We start from the raw sequence: 17,971 nt of genomic DNA, 5'->3' as shown, positions 1-17,971 counted from the left end.
AGATACAAGGAATATAACCAACTCCAAATAATCCAAAAAAGGGAATTAGAAATATTCCCTTTTAAAAGAGATAAAGAAAAGCAGTCACAATCCATCTGCACTGCACAAAGCTACTTAGGAGAGCTCTCATGTTGACAACATCCTTTGCAAAGCACGCACCACCAGGGCAGCAACCACCTGGCTACCTATGATGAAAATCTGCCTTCAGTTAGTGGAGCTACAAGTGGAAAGAAAAAGAAGGTAAGACTGCTGAACAAGTTTCTGAAATAGTTCAAGTTTGAAAAATGTCAGAAAAACATGGATATTTTTCAATCCAAATTTTAGTGAGCTAGCTTTTGTAAGAAAGGGGGTGATGGTAGAAATATCACAATTAGATTCTCCAAACATCACCTGAAATTACCAGAACACCTTGGGCTATTTTTCTTGTCCTATTTTGAAAATGTCTCTGAGTTAGTCAGTACTTCCAAAGTAGCCTGGGACAGAAGCTAGTGACCCCAAAGAATACACAAATGAATACTTTCCAGCTGAAAGTGCTTAACCATAATAAAAAGAAATGTATAATACTTTAATTATACCTTTCATCTAATTAATTCATTCTTGCCTGACCAGGAAGAACGGTTTGAGAGAAACAGAAAACAGAACTGAAAAGTTCACTGAATTACCTCTTCCTGAAAGAGTAGTCATAATGAACTGACAAAAGTTCTAACTTATAAGCAGTCAACAGTTTAAACACCAACAATTTCTGAACATACACATGTCCCATTTGGCTGCTGATACTAAGGCACAGATCACTATTAATACACACCACCCTTTTTGCTAACTCTCTTCTTAGCTGAAGCCTTACATACAGGGTCTGGCACAAATAACACCCCTTTGTTATTCTGTAACATCACAATATCACACTTGAGCACCCCATATGACATTTTAGGTGCAATGTTTAAATTAAAACTATAAATCATTACACCCGTATTATTACTCTACCAACCACACTCACACAGGCCTGACTTCTGCTGGACCCCATATATCCCACTTGTATGTTTAACAAACACCTCACACTCTACATGCCCAAGACTAAACTCCAGTGGTGCTCCATAAACCTGCTCCGTCCTTCCAGTTACTCAGGTCAAAAGTCAATGAGTCTTCTCAATGCTTTCCTTTCTCTACCAAGCCACAGCCAGTGAGGAAATCCAGTTAACCTTACCTTCAAAACATGTCTAAAATCCAAGCACTTCTTGACGTCTCCACTGCTACCCCACAGAGTAAGCCACAAACAAAAATACACCTTTTAATCCAACAATCTCCTCCTAATCAAGCTCCGGACTCTTTATCTTGCTTCCCTGCAGTCTATTCTCAAGACAGCACTCAGAGTGCCCCTTTCAAACATAAACAAGGGAGTGGATCTTGCCACTCCTTTGCTCAAAACCCTGTCAAACCTCCCCATCTGGCTCAAAGTAGAGCTACAGTCCTTCCTACAGGACCCCACCTCTTACCACTCTTCCCTCGGTCACTATGCTTCAACCACGCCAGACTCCTTGCTATTCCTCAAATATGCTAGGCATTCTCCAGTTCCTTGGGGCCTTTAACCAGCTGTTTTTGTTGCCTAAGCTCTCTTCTCCTTCAAGTCTTGGCTCAAATACCTCTTCCATGTTATCAGGTTTATTAGTTGTGATAATCACATTGTGATTATACAAGAAAATGTTCATATATTTTAGAGATGCATACTAAAGACTGTAGAGGTAAATTAGAGTATGTCAAGAATTTGCTTTAAAATCTTTGGTGAAGAAAAGAAGGAAAAGAGAAAAGGGATACATGAAGAAGTATGGCAAAATTTTGATAACTAGTTTATCTGAGTAATAACTATATTGAGATTCATTGTACTATTCTCACTTTTTTGAAATTTTCCATTAAAAAATTAATGTTTAGTGTTCTCAATGTAACCTATCCTATTTTAAAACTTAAAACTGACAGAAGAACCCATATGTCCTTTCCCTTTTAGCTTACTCTACTTTTTTTCCTATAGCACATATCCTCTATCATAGTTTGTATTGTTTACTTGTTATGTGTTCTATTTATTTTCTATTTCCCTAAGAATGTAAGCTCCATGAGGGACAGTATCTTTCTTTCTTTCATTCACTGATGAATCCAAAGGGCCTACAATAGTAGCTGGCACATTGGTTAAGTGCTTAACAGATATTTACAAAATGAATGTCAAGCCCTGGCTGGCACAGCTCAGTGGATTGAGTATGGGCCTGCGAACCACATGATCGCAGTTCAATTCCCAGTCAGGGCACATGCCTGGGTTGCAGGCCAGTTCCCGGCAGGGGACTCACAAGAGGCAACCACACATTGATGTTTCTCTCCTTCTCTCCTTCCCTTCCTCTCTAAAGATAAATAAATAAAATCTTTTTAAAAAATAAATTAATAAAAATAAAAAATGAATGTCAAATGAATGAACAAGAATGGCTACCAAATTTTCAAGAATTAGGTAAAGAAGGAATCTTTTAACCCCTTCCTACTCCTGTCCTCTTATTTCTCATACAGAATGCTACACAGCTATCCTTTAACACTTACTACACTATATTGGAAATAATCTTCTCTAACATACCAGACTGTGGACGCTTTCAAGGTAAAAACTGTCTTTTGTATTCCTCAGACACTGTCAGACATGTAAGCCATCATTAAAAACCATTTCTCACCCTGGCTGGTGTGGCTCAGGGGATTGATTGCGGGCTGCAAACCAAAGAGTTGCTGGTTCGATTCCCACTCAGGGCACATGCCTGGGTTTTGGGCCAGGTCCCCAGTGGGAGCCACATGAGAGGCAACCACACATTGATGTTTCTCTCCCTCTCTTTCTCCTTCCCTTCCCCTCTCTCTAAATATAAATAAATAAAATATATATTTTTTAAACTATTTCTCCTCCACATCCATTCTCTTTTGTTGGATGAAGTAATGAATAAATAAATGAATAAATTATCAGTTGGTTTCCATCTTCAGCACTCTACTAGACCACATCCTTTACAATATCAAATAAAGGACCTTCTTGTTTCTAAATCTAATAGTCCACATTCTCTCAGAAATCCATCTAGGAGGTGACTTTTTCTCTTCTTTTCTTTTTGTTTTTTTACCATATTGGGATTTAAGAATAGAACATCTTTAAAACTTTGGACTGGCAGAAAAAAGGGGAAGGGTTTATAGGAACAAGTATAAAGGACACATGGACAAAAACTAGCTGGGGGTGGAAATGGGAAGGCGGTAGGGAGGGCTTGGGGTGGGCTGAGATGGGAGTAAAAGACAGAAAACTGTACTTGAACAACAATAAAAATTTAAAAAATTAATCTAAAAACAAACCAAAAAATTGGACTGGCTTCCATTACAGAATTATCCTAGCTCTAAACACATAGTCTCTGCTCCTTTCCCTATCCTATCCACAGACTCACATTTCCTTGGAATTCTTTTCAATCCTACAGCCCCAACTCAGAGCCTCCACTAGCCCATAGAGTAACTTAATGTGAATCAGAGAAAAGTACCACCTCTGGGGTAGATGCAACCTCACCATGACACATGTATTAAATTTTGAGCCCCACTTATCCACCAGCAGGTAGCTCTTATTCAGTGAACAACCTACACATGCAACCCTCCAAGGCAGCCTTTTCCCCGAATCCCACAGATCCAACCCTTCTAAGGATAACCTGCAAATCTACTCTCTAGCCCTACAGTGAACAGACATCTATCACACTCCTGCCGTGTGATATTTGACCTCCATTCTATATTTGAGACCCCACATTTTAAGGCAGAGTCTACCTCCCACATACTTGTTTTCCCAACCTTTCTCGCAGTTAAAGTTCAAACACATGACCTACCTGATCACCCCAATCAGACACACACATCACTTACTTTGAATCAGAATCTTAAAACATAAAGAAACAGTAACATGAACATTTAGAGACAATTCCAGCAATGAGTAGCAGAGGCAGCAGTTACCTCAAGCTTCCAGACTCAGGAATGGCAGAAGTTCCAGGGGTTGTGAGCAGTGTCAGTGATATCAAAGGAACAACCCACTATGCCTGTGCCCTTTACCAACAGCAGCACTCTCCTCACCAAACCAATAAAAGAACATGACTGAGGTGAGGCACTGTATTTACCTATATAACTTCTGACCCAGTTCTATAGCCCACCTAGGGATTCTGGGACCTACATATTCATTCATTTGTTCATATCAGGAACTATGCCAAATTTGGGAGATAAATAGTGAGAAATAACAAAGTTGATCTCTTTTATCATAAAATTTTAGTCTACCATGAAAAAATAAATTTTAATCAAATAATCACATAATAACTCATTAGAATCACCAATGACTTCCACATTGCTAAAGGCTATGATTCATCCCCACTCTTCACCTTACTTGATCTATGAGCAGCATGTGACAGTCACTCAATCCCTCTTCCTTATTATACTCTCTTCCATTGGCTTCCAAGACATGATACTAGTTTTTTCCTCCTATGTTACTGATACCTTTTCTGCCTAACTCCTTATGAGTACCCCAGGCATCAATCCTTAGTCCTCTTCAATTTACTAATTCCCTTGGTATTCTTATCCAGTCTCATAACTTTCAACACTGCCCACTTAATAATAACTCTCAAGATTCACCTCCTGCTAAAATCCATTGCCTCCTTAGTATCTTCATGTGTATATCTAATATATATCACATTGTTAATACATCTAAAACTGAGCTACTAATCTCTCCCCTTTAAACCTGCTCCATCTGTCCCATCATGATTAATGGTATGTGTCTACCTAGTTGTTTAGGCCAAAAACTTAGAAGTCTCCTTTTTCTTACACCTGCATCCAAGCCATCAGGAAATCCTGTTTTTCCTACTTTTAAAATGTCTCCAGAAACTCACAACTTACTACCTCACTGACATAATAATCTGAGTCACCATAATCTCTGGCCTGGATTACAGCAACAGTCTCCCAAAGTTGACTTCCCAGTGCACAATAGGAACAGCTAGAGTATTTCTGAAACGGAAGTCAAACATGCTTGACACTGTCAAAAGCTCCTCACTTCACTCAGCAAAAGTCACATCTTTATGCTGGCCTAGGAGGCCTAGGAGACCTGTCCCCGTCACTTGCCTGGCTTCAACTCTTACTATTCTCTTCCCCTTGGTTTCCAGACATACAGGCCTCCTTGCTTTTCCTCAATATGACAGTCTGTTCCCAACTTAAAGCCTTCACATTCATTGTTTCCTCTGCTTGATTCTCTTCTTCCCTTAACTATTTAAGTCTGCTCAAAAGTCAAACTCTCAAAGACGCCTATTCTTATTGTTTGAAATTGGAATTCACCTCTAACACATACTTCCAATCTCCCTGACCAAGTTCTACTTTTTTCTTAGCATTTATCATTTTCTAGTAGCATATTACTTTACATATTATATAAAGTGCTATGAAGAAAAATGCCCATAAGAGAAAAACATGATAGATATTGATCAATTTTAGAGATCCTGATAAGTTCCCTAAGGAATAATTAAGAGCTGAAGACTGAGTAGGAGTTAGAGTGGACAAAGTTCAACTGTAAAAGGGAAAGAGAAAAAAGAATTCAAAGGCATGTTCTCAGCCACCTAAAGTGCAACTTGTGAGGAAAAATGGAAACTGAGAATCTGGAATTGTCCTGACATGTCAAATACCCCAGTATATTTGAGTGTACAAATATCCCATCCTTCAGACTGCTGGTCTACACCAGCTTTTTCTTCACTGCCCATTTGCTCTTCTGTTCTAACTGTAAAATACTTCAGACATACAAGACCCCTTTATTAACCTGGCATCTTTCACCATCTCTCCACTCAAACAACTCATCAAAATTCAACAATGAAGTCCAGGTTACCAAACCCAATGGACACTTCTCTGCCCTCATCTTCCTAGAACTCTGAGTCATTCAAAGAGGTGGACCACTCCCTTCTACATACAGGTTTTCTCTTGACTATTAAGACACCACACTCTTTTTCGATCTTTCTAGTTGTTCCTTCTGTTTCTTTAGCAAGCTCTTGCTTCTAACTTAGACCTCTAAGTACTATAATGACCACTGAATCAGTCCTAAACCCGTTCTTCCATTTCATTTAAACTCTCTAATCTACTACATTGTTTAAAATTCAATTAAGTTACTAATAAATTTCTAGGCCTGCCTTCTGCTGTGATTTCAAGACTCATATATCTTACAGCTCTTTTGCCATTTCTCATTATATATCTAATAGGGAATTCAAACATATTTTATCATAACTAAAACCCACCTCTTGATCATCACCTCTTTGAATTTGGTAAGTCTTATGAAAGATGAGACTTCCTCATCTGGTTAAATATAGCACTGCCTCCCAGTGGCTCAAGCCAAACACCAGTGTCTTTTTTTATTCCTCCCAGATCTTCATTTCCCACTAGCAAATCAAAAGCAGGTCCTAACTGTTCTATGTTCGAAATATTTCCAGAATTTATCCATTTCACTCCACTTCTAGTCTAGTTTAAGACTAGATAACCACAATAGCCTCTAGTTACTTTTCTTCCAATTCCTTTGTCCATTTTCAAGACAGCACTGTGGTAATCTTGATAGAGCATCAACAAATTATGGTACTGGTTTCCTTTAAATGCTTCAGTCAGTTTCCCATTTACTTCTGACTCCCTAAAAAATCAACACAATTGGGACTTCCAGCCAAGATGGAGGTGTAGGTAAATAAACTCTGTAACCACACACAACCAAAAGAAAGACAACAACAAATTTAAACACAGAAGCACAACCAGAACTGCCAGAAAATCAAACTGCATGCAAGTCTGACAACCAAGGAGTTAAAAAAGAAACATCCAGACCAATAGAAAGGGCGGAGATGGGTAGCCAGGGTGGAGAGAACTCAGGGCAAGGTGGCAGCTGGAGACCAAAGCAGCGGCTGTTGGAGTGGAAGGAACAACTGGGGAACAAGACAGACCATGCAACCCAGGGTTCCAATGCAGGGAAATAAAGCCTCAAAACCTCTGACTAAAAAAAACTATGGGGGTTGAGGTGGCAGGAGAAAATACCAGCCTCACAGGATCAAGTTTATTCACAATTACATGAACTCTTACAAGACAAAACACTTCACTAAGGAAGACAGTAAACTCCAGAACACATTAATCCATGACAAAAATCTGAATACATTAGTTCAGGCCACAATAATCTCTCACTTGAGTAAAAACAAATAACTCATCAGCTTCCTCCCAGCCTCTAGTCTGTCTACATTTACTCAATTCTCCACACTGCAAACAAGGTAATCAACTGGGTACACAGTAGATATTCAATTATATTTGTTCAAGAGATGAGTATAAAACTTTGAAATGTATAAACTAAAATGAATACTGCTAATTACAAATAATCTTTATTAATAAAATCTTGTAACCTACAGTTTGCATTTTTCATTTGGTATTTCTGTATCCACCTGAAAAATATTAAAACTGCATTTATTTGAAATACCTCATAATTCAGATACTGAACTAATTTTTAAGTATATTTTACTAATTATGCTATTACAGTTTTCCCAATTTTCCCCCTTTATCCTCCCTCTGCCCTGTACTCCCCAACCCTCCAGCATTCCCCACCTTAGTTCATGTCCATGGGTTGTACATATAAGTTCTTTGACTTCTCTGTTTCCTATACCATTCTTTACCTCTCCCCATCTACTTTATGCCTATCAATTATGCTTCTTATTCCTGGTACCTTTCACCCCCATTCTTCCCCTCTCCCTCCCCACTAAAAACCCTCCACAGGATCTCCATTTCTCTGATTCTGCTCCTGTTCTAGTTGTTTCTTCAGTATTTGTCTTTGTTGGGGTTTTTTGTTGTTCTTTTAGGGTTCAGTTGTTGATAGTTGTAAGTTTGTTGTAATTTTACTGTTCATAGTTTTGATCTTCTTCAATTTCTTAGATAATTCCCTTTAACATTTCATACAGTAAAGGCTTGGTAATGATGAACTCCTTTAACTTGACCTTTATCTAGAATGCACTTTATCTGCCCTTCCATTCTAAATGATAGCTTTGCTGGAGAGAGTAATCTTAGATGTAGGTCCCTGTCTTTCTTCACTTGGAATACTTCTTTCCAGCCCCTTCTTGCCTGCAAGGTTTCTTTTGAGAAATCAGCTGAGAGTCTTATGGGAATGTCTTTGGAGGTAACTGTGTCCTTTTCTCTGGCTGCTTTTAAGATTCTCTCTTAATCTTTAATCCTGGTAATTTAATGATGATGTGCTTTAGTGTGTTCCTCCTTGGGTCCACCTTCTTTGGGGCTCTCTGGGCTTCCTGGAAGTCAATTTCCTTTGCCAGATTGTAGAAGTTTTCCCTCATTATTTGTTCAAATAAGTTTTCAATTTCTTGCTCTTGTTCTTCTCCTTTTGGCACCACTATAATTCAGGTATTGGAATGTTTAAAGTTGCCCCAGAGGTTCCCAAACAGCTCCTCATTTTTTCAAATTCTTGTTTCTTCACTCTGTTCCAGTTGAGTATTTATTTTTCCCTTTTGATCCAAATTGTTGATTTGCATCCCGGTTTCCCTGCTTTCACTGTTTGCTCCCCTGTATATATTTTTTTTATTTTACTTTGGGTAGCCTTCATTTGTTCTTTCATTTTGTGACCAAGCTCAATCAGTTCTATGAGCATTTTGATTACCAGGGCTTTGAACTCTGCATCTAATAGGCTGGCTATCTCCTCATCACTTAGCTCTTTTTCTGGAGTTTTGCTCTGTTCTTTCATTTGGGCCATATTTCTGTGTCTCGGCACACCTATTAAGTTGGAAGGGTGTGGGGCCTTAGGTACTCACCAGGGTGAGGCAACCCTCTTGCTTCGTTGTTGTGCTGCAAGTGGGGGGGGAGGGAGAGGGAACAATGTGGCTCACTTGCTTCACTCTAGCCCCACTTTCCAACAAACTCTCAAGTAAGACTGGGGGTTTCTCCCACTGTGGCAACCCCGGCTGTAGTGCACTACCACCTCTGAGTCTTAGTTTCCTGTTCAACCAGCCCCATCAGCATGGTCTACCACCTTGCCATGGATTCTTTCCACCCACCTGGCTCCCCATCTCCCTACTACTGATCTGGTTGGTCTGGTTGACCGTTTCTTTAATTCTTTAGTTGTCAGAGTTCCATGCACTTTGATTTTCTGGCACTTCTGGTTGTTTATTAGTTTGTGGATTAGTTGTTATCCTCCTTTTGGTTGTTCGAGGAAGTGAGGGTTTCTACCTATGCCTCTGTCTTGGTCAGAACTCACCCAGATACTGAACTAATTTAATTTGACCTCTATCCCATTATCTAGTTCAAAATTAGGTAAATTTCCAAATGCACTAAGGTAAAATTATTAAAATTTCATTCTAAACCCTAGTAAGCATGTAAGCAAAAGATAAAGAAAACAGAAACCATTTGAATAAAAAAATCCTCCTATGCTAAGGGACTAGGATGCATTTTGAACTATGTAGGCATAAAGCTTTCCTATTAAGACATTTTAAAACCTATTGCTCATAACAAATTTCCATTCAGAGGCCTACACATTAAAGATTATTATGAACACATCTTGCAGTCAATGAGCTGATAAAACTCCCCTTTCCCAATGAGCACATCAAGCCTCTGAATCATGAACTATTAATAAAGAGAAAACACTCTGGAAATAGAAATGAATGTACTATTCAAACAAATGCAAGAAGTAGAATATGCTATTTGCTCACTTCATTTCATTCCTTTTGGCCTGAAAATTTTCATTCAAATAAGTTTAAAGTACAGGTAAAATTATCTGGCTCTTGTTACACTGTCAACTGTGGCAGACAGTAGAAAATGTGTTCATTTCCTCTCACTAACTTACTAAAGAATAATGACTTATCTAGAGTTAGAAACAAAATTTTCTATTTCATGTTCTTTAGTAATTTCTTTTAAAAAATAAGTCAAGTTTTACTTACACTACTGAGAGAAAGGATTATTTGTGATTAAGAAGTCCTACTTATGTCTGAAATGTCTTTTCTTTAAGTTTCAGGTATCAGCCTCTAAAACCCTGGGTTCAAGGGTAGAAGCTCCCGACTGCTCTTGAAGTCCTTTCATAGATTCAGTCCTCCAAGTTCTAGGTTACTAAACTCACAACAAAGAGAAGACAGAAATAAAGAAAAAGGGAAAGGTAAACAAAAAGAATCCTCACTATTTTTTCTGTACTTTAGCCAAGGTGAGACAGCACTGTCCTTTAGCTTTTTACCATCTCTAATGGCATTCATCTGAGAAAGCATATCTTCTGTCAAAATGGAAATGAGGAATAAATTACAAAAACATGAGAGGACAAACAATATGAATAAGTAAAATACTCCTTTTCCAAAATCACTACAAAAAAGCAAACTAATTAGGGAACTCCTTTTTCTTTTCTAATTCTTCCTATTCTTCATCATTTCTATTTTTTTTCTATACATATCCCTATTAACTTTTTCCCTTCCCTCTCCTCTAGTTATATTTTACAAATGCTAATGATATGGACAGGCATTCATCAGACATGCTAGTTAAGATTCAGGAATCCTCACCTTGAATCCAGTCGAATAGTAAAGACTTTTAACCTCAAACATTTCTGTGAACCCTAACATGACAGCGGTTGTGTTAGCAAGATTCGTTGACCAAAATATCTAGAGACAAAGAACTAGCATGAGTGTAATAATATTTTAAAGCAAAATCATACTGTATTCATCATATAGTACCTATATTTTTCAAAATAGGAGCACATGTAGGTCTGAAATAAATTACTTTTTGGCCTATACACAATACTTGATATGCATATGAAATGTAGATCCAAAAATTCCATAGCCTACTTAGGTGATGTCCTGCCAAAAATTCTAGTCTCAGACTGTGGTGTATAACAAAATCACCTCCAAAACTTGTTAAAACTCTATATGCACAAGCACCAAGCACTAACCAAGTCTTGCCTGTAATTCAATATTTGTCCAATAGATGTCTTCATTCTTCTATCAATCAAAAAAAAGGTACTATAGTAAGTAATGTAAAATCTAACAATAAGTAGTCACATAATGTAATTTCAGTACAAAAAAAGAATACTTAATTTACTTTTTTCTTATTTGATTTCTGGGGTATTCACCTCTTATCTACAGAATCATGTTCATACACAAAAGAACAAACTAATCATAAATGTTACTGGATATAAATGTCATTTTAATGTTACCATAGTTCATCAAATCTGAGATGCCATTGATTTTAAAACATACCCATTGTTCTATGTGCTAGAAAGAAAAGGAGGAAATGCCTCTAAATAAATAGGGACACAAAGGTTTATTATTCAGAATTTATATTTTATACTGATTGTAAGAGTTCTTTTTTACTTATTTAGCCATAGTTAAATCACGTGTCATTTTGAATTATTTGTTATGATTTTCTCCATACCAATAACTTTTTCTTTCAATGTTGATTCAGCATCTTGGAAGATGGCAATGGAGTAGGAGGGAGCAGATTCCACTTCCCCCTACATGAGGGAAAAAAACCTGGCGGATCTACAGAGGAACAGAGCAAACAGCCAACAGTACCCCAGCATATAGGAAAATAAGAGACCAAAAACTGTAGCAGACACTGAAAAAACAGACGGCAAGGAGAGTGCTGCAGACCAATAAGGTCCCAGGGACCAGTGCAGGGACAAGGGTGGCTGTAGCCTGAGGCCCGGCACCCCCTCTGGTGCTGGGTCTACCACATACTCTTTGGGAGCGGGGCAAGTCCCTGGGAGAGAGATGGGTCAACTACTCCCTTTCTCCCCAGCCAAGCAGGATTTGAACAGCACCAGGAGAGGCCTAGTTGCTTGAAGTTACAGAAAGGGGAATAAGGACAAAGAGGCAAAACACAAGGGCCATGATCACCCACAGAGTCTGTGGTTCCCAGCTTGAGAGAGCTGAGAGCCTCGCAGTGACGCACACTGACCCTATAGTCACCGGTCTGGCTGAAGAATTGGGCTACACTAAACAGCAGACTTGAGTAGCAGGAATTTCTCAAAAAGTAAAACTGTTCATGGGATTCTCCTGCAACAGCCGCTGAGCCTACTCCCTACCGCCGGGAATCAATCCAGAAGTTACATAGAAGGCCCTATGTTCCCCCATAGGACTAAGAAGGGTTCACCCCCAAACCCAGGAGACCGAAGCAGCCTGACCAAGGCAGCCTGGCCAAGCATGCGCGCCCGGACCCCAGCCCACAGCAATAATACCAGGGAAGAGAACTCTGAAGAACTGGATCCCCCCACGTAAGGTGCCCAGGAGAGACGCCAGGCCAGCTCTTGGGAGGGTGCTTGCAAGACTGCCTGAGCACACATCAGGAAGGGACAAACACCACACCAATCCCCTGTCAGCCTGCGGCAGCCACCAAGACAAGAAAAACCAGTTTGTCCAGTTTGAAACCAACAAGAGGTGTGTTTTTTTTTTAACTTTTATTATTGTTTTATCTTTCAATACCTTTTTCCTCTCTTTCCTTCTTCCTTTCCTTCCAATTTGATTTCTTCCTCCCTCCTCCTGCCTTTTTTTTACCCGCAAGTGAGACAAAAAACTTGGAACTCTAAAAGGACCAGAGTTGGATCCAAAGAGGGGACATCCCAACAGTTCAGACAGTGAGATGAATTTCACTTTGCTATTGCAAAGAAACTACAAATTACTGTATATTCATATTATTTTTCACTACTCTTACATCTTTATTTTAATAGTATTTTTGTATTACTCTTCTTTCTGTACACTCTTCTTTGCCTTGGCTGGTTATATTGTATCATTTGACAGGTTTCCCCTGTTCTCTCTTCCACAGTGTATTGCTAATTTACTGCCCTTCACGTCACTTGTGTTCCTTCAGCACACTACTCAAGGTCCTGTACTCCCTATTCTTGTTATATGATCACATAGAGTCTGTCATATGATTGTTGCTCTAATATTATAGTAAATACTAGCTGTTCCATACAATTGTAAATACATCACAACACCCCTCCCACATCTTCACTTCACATTTTTCTGAACTCTATTACTATACTGGTTAATTCTATTCTCTCACACACTACAACTATTTACGATCCTTTACTCTCACTTTACCTCAGAATCTGACCTCCCACAACCTCACTGCTTTCGAGATCCAACTCACAATCCTTCCCTCCCCAACAAGAGTCTCATCTTCTTTCGTTCCTTTTTTAAAAGTGGCTAAATGGGTTGAAGGTTGAAGATCACGGTTAACACTATACATAGCCAAAGGATCTCCTAGGGCTTCTCTGCCGGATGCTACTGTAAATATCACAGAATACTCTCCTGCTTTCTTAAACCATTTTGCCTTCCCCTCAAACTGATCACAAAAAAAGAGTAGGTGGAAGTGGTGAACACCAAAATACTCACTGGAAGAAGAAACGCAACAACACAGAAACCACCAACAGATAACAACACAAAAAGATGAAGGAGGGAGTGGAAACCACACAAACCTCAATCCAGGACCTATCTGGAAATACAACTAAAGAGTGGAGAAACTACCCAGTTTCTCCAAACAAATGAACAAGAGCAAAAGGGAATCCTCAAAACTTTGTACACATGGAAGAACTAGCTTCAATACAACCTACCCTCACCACCACAACAAATTACAACAGGTGGTGGACAGAGGGACCATCGGTTAACCAGCTGGTGGGAAGGACCAACAAAAGAAAGACACCAAAACAACCAAAACCCAAAGACAAACACAGAGCCAACTTAAAGGACAGCCCAAGACCAGTGAGCCGAGGAGATCAAGGAGACTATACCACCAAAGCTCACAGGTATTATACCACAGACCTTCACACCATAAACCCAGGGAGCCACGACAAATCAATTTAAGAAGCTGAAGCTAACAAGAAGAGTCTCACAAACAATGAAAAGACAAAGAAACAATCCCCCCAAAAAAGGAAAGGAGGATGCCCCAGAAAGAATGTTAGATGAAATAGAGGCAAGTCAGCTATTAGATACTGAATTCAAAGCACTGGTTATCAGGAAGTTCAATGAGTTCACAATGAGCTACCAGAAACTAGAGGGAAACTACAATTAACTCACTGCAAACTATATCAACATGAAAAAGGAAATAGAAACTATCAGCAAGGGACAAGAGGAAATAAAGAATACTACTTCTGAACTGAAGAACACAGCAGAAGAAATAAAAAGCAGGATTGATAAACCAGAAGCTCTGATCAGCGAGTTGGAGGACGAAATAGAAAAAAAACTCCAAGAAAGAGAAAGAAAATGAAAAGAGGCTCAGAAAGAATGAAGAGGGATTAAGAGAAATGCAAGACAATATGAAACATAATAATATCCGAATAACAGGAATACCACAAAGAAAAGAAGAAGAATAAGGGATAGAAAACCTATTTGAAAGAGTAATAATGAAAATTTTCCTGCTTTGATGACAGAAAAAGTCACACAAATCCAGGAATCACAGAGAGTCCCAATCAAGAGGAACTCATGGAGGCCCACTTCAAGACCCATCATCATTAAAATGGCAAAATTCCAAGACAAAGAGAGAATCTTAAAGGCAGCAAGAAAGAAAAAGGAAGTAACATACAAGAAAGCCCCAATAAGCTTAGCTACTGACTTCTCAATGGAAACACTCCAAGCAAGAAGACAATGGCAAGAAATATTCCAAGTAATGAGAACCAGAGGCCTGCAATCAAGGCTACTTTACCCAGCAAGGCTCTCAATCAAGACAGAAGGCCAAATGAAGTGCTTCCAAGACAAAAGAAGACTTAAATATGCTTCCACCAAACCAGCTCTACAAGAAATACTAAAAGGACTGCTTTAAGGGAAGGAAGGAAAAGACAGAGACAAAGAGGAACACAGGTACGAAAATGGCAATGAATAAGTACCTATCAATAATAACCTTAAACGTAAATGGATTACATGCTCCAATCAAAAGACACAGAATAGCTGCATGGATAAGAAAGCATGACCCACACATATGCTGCCTACAAGAGACCCATCTCAGGACAAAACACCATCACAGACTAAAAGTGAAAGTCTGGAAACAAATTTTCCAAGCACACATACAAGAAAAAAAAGCCGGGGTAGCAATTCTCATATCAGACAAAATAGACTTCAAATAAAAATGGCCATAAAGAGAGACCCAGAAGGTCACTTCATAATACTCAAGGGAAGAATCCACCAAGAAGACATTAACATCATAAATATATATGCACCCAACATAGGAGCACCCAAATACATAAAGAAAATCTTACAGTACTTCAAGAAAGATATTGACAGCAACACAATTATAGTTGGGAATTTTAACACCCCACTATCAAAAATGGGCAGATCTTCCAAACAAATTATCAACAAAGATATTGTGGCATTAAACAACACCCTAGATGAAATGGACTTAACTGATATATATAGAGCCCTTCATCCCAAAGAAGCTAAATACACATTCTTTTCAAACGCACATGGAACATGTTCAAAGATAGACCACATGATAGGACACAAAACGAGCCTCAAAAAATTCAAGAAAATTGAAATCATACCAAGCATCTTCTCTGACCACAAGGGATTGAAATTAGAAACCGACCCCAAAGAAAAAAACCCAAAGCACCCAAAAACATGGAGACTGAATGGTATGCTATTAAACAACGAATGGGTCAAGAATGAAATTAGGGAAGAAATCAAAACATTTCTGGAAACAAATGAAAATGATCTCACAACAACCCAAAACTTATGGAACACAGTGAAGGCAGTCCTGAGAGGAAGTTCATAGCAATACAGGCCTACCTAAAAAAGACAGAAACATTTCAAACAAACAATCTAACCCTATGCCTACAAGAACTTGAGGAACAACAACAAAGACAGCCCAGAGCAAGTAGAAGGAAGGAAATAACCAAGATCAGAGCAGAAGTAAATGACATAGAGACTAAAAGCACAGTTCTAAGGATCAATAAATCTGAACCTGGTTTTCTGAAAAGATAAACAAAATCAACAAGGCTTTAAGTAGGGTCATCAAGAAAAGAAGAGAGAGGACCCAAGTAAATACAATCAGAACTGGAAGAGGAAAGATTACAACTGACACCACAAATATACAAAGGAGTGTAAGAAATTACTATGAAGAACTGTATGCCAAAAAAATTTCAAAACCTAGGTGAAATAGACAAATTTCTAGAAAAATATAATCTTCCAAAACTCAAAAAGAAGAAGCAGAAAGCCTCAACAGACCAATAAGAGGAGATAAAACTTAAAACTGAAGCAATAATTAAAAAACTCTCAACACACAAAAGCCCTGGACCAGATGCTTTCCAGGAGCATTCTACAAAATACTAAGGAAGAGCTAACCCCTATCCTTCACAGACTATTCCTCAAAATGACGGAAGACTCCTAAACTCTTTTTATGAAGCCAGCATCATCCTAATCCCCAAACCAGATAAAGACACAACAAAGAAAGAAAACTTCAGGCCAATATCGCTGATGAACATAGACGCTAAAATCCTCAACAAAATATTGGCAAACCACATCCAACACTACATTTAAAAGATTACACACCATGACCAAGTGGGATTCATCCCAGGGATGCAAGGATGATTCAATATCACACATCAGTAAATGTAATACATCACATAAACAAAAGTGAAGACAAAAATCACATGATCATATCAATAGATGCGGAAAAAGCATTTGATAAGGTACAGCACCCATTTATGATAAAACACTCAGCAAAGTGGAAATAGAGGGAGCATTCCTCAACATAATAAAGGCCATATATGAGAGAACTACAGCCAACATCATACTCAATGGGCAAAAACTAAAAGCTTTTCCACTAAGATCAGGAACTAGATAAGGCTGTTCAGTTTCACTGCTTCTATTCAATATAGTATTGGAAGTTTTAGCTAAAGCAATCAGACAAGAAAAGGAAATAAAATGCATCCAAATAGGAAAGGGAAACAAAACTGTCACTGTTTGCCAATGACATGGTAGTATATATGGAAAATCCTATAGACTCCACCAAAAACTGCTTGACCTAATAAATGAATTTGGCAGAACAGTGGGATACAAAGTCAATATCCAGAAATCAAAGGTGTTTTAGTATACCAACAATGAAACAGCAGAAGGTGAAAATAAGAAAAAATCCCATTTGATGTAGCAAAAAGAAAAATAAAATACCTAGCAATAAACCTAACCAACAAGGTAAAAGACCTGTATGCAGAAAACTACACAACACTGAAGAAAAAAAAATCAAGGGAGACACAAACAAATGGAAACATACCATGTTCATGGAAAAATTAACATCATCGAAATGTCCATAATACCCAAAGCAATTTACAGATTCAATGTAATACCTATTAAAGTACCAATGGCATATTTCACAGACATAGAACAAAAACTTCAAAAATTGATATGGGCTTCCAGCCAAGATGGAGGTGTAGATGGAAATACTGTGCCTCCTCACACAACCAAAATTAAGGACAATAAAGATTTAGAAACAATAACACAACCAGAACAGACAGAAAATTGAACTGTACAAAAGTCTGACAACCATTTAAACAGACTGGTTGGAGGAACAGAGTAAGTGGCCAGCTGAGAGGGACCACAGCAGGAAAAGGCAGTGGCAGCCAGACCTGGGAGTGCAGGAGGGCAGGGACTGACCGCAGTCACCCATTCGCTTGCAGATAAACTAGGCAAAAACAGGCAGCAAGACAGACCTCACAACCCAGGATCCCAGCAATAAGAAATAAAGCCTAAAAGCACTGACTGAAAAGGTGCCAGCTTGTGGGAAATGAAAGAGAGGACTGAAATCCAGGAAATCCAGGAAGCTCAGAGAGTCCCAAAGAAGGTGGTCCTAAGGAGGAACACACCAAGGCACATCATAATTACATTACCCAAGATTAAAATGAAGAAGAGAATCCTAGAAGCAGCAAGAGATAAGGGGACAGTCACCTAACAAAGGAGTTCCCATCAGACTGTTAGCAGATTTCTCAAAAGACACCTTAGAGTAGGCA

At 38.7% G+C, this 17,971-nt stretch overlaps 1 protein-coding gene across 13 annotated transcripts in view; it reads right to left on the bottom strand.

Moving 5' to 3' along the window:
• Positions 1–17,971, bottom strand: part of ERC1 (ELKS/RAB6-interacting/CAST family member 1) — a 616,103-nt gene that overhangs the window by 469,866 nt on the left and 128,266 nt on the right. The window lies entirely within an intron of this gene.

This window comes from Artibeus jamaicensis, unplaced genomic scaffold, assembly GCF_021234435.1.
Source record: "Artibeus jamaicensis isolate MK-2021 breed Jamaican fruit bat unplaced genomic scaffold, CSHL_Jam_final contig_1028, whole genome shotgun sequence".
Lineage (NCBI taxonomy): Eukaryota > Metazoa > Chordata > Mammalia > Chiroptera > Phyllostomidae > Artibeus > Artibeus jamaicensis.
The sequence above is the reverse complement of the archived record's forward strand: the minus strand, read 5'-3'. Positions and strand labels throughout refer to the sequence as shown.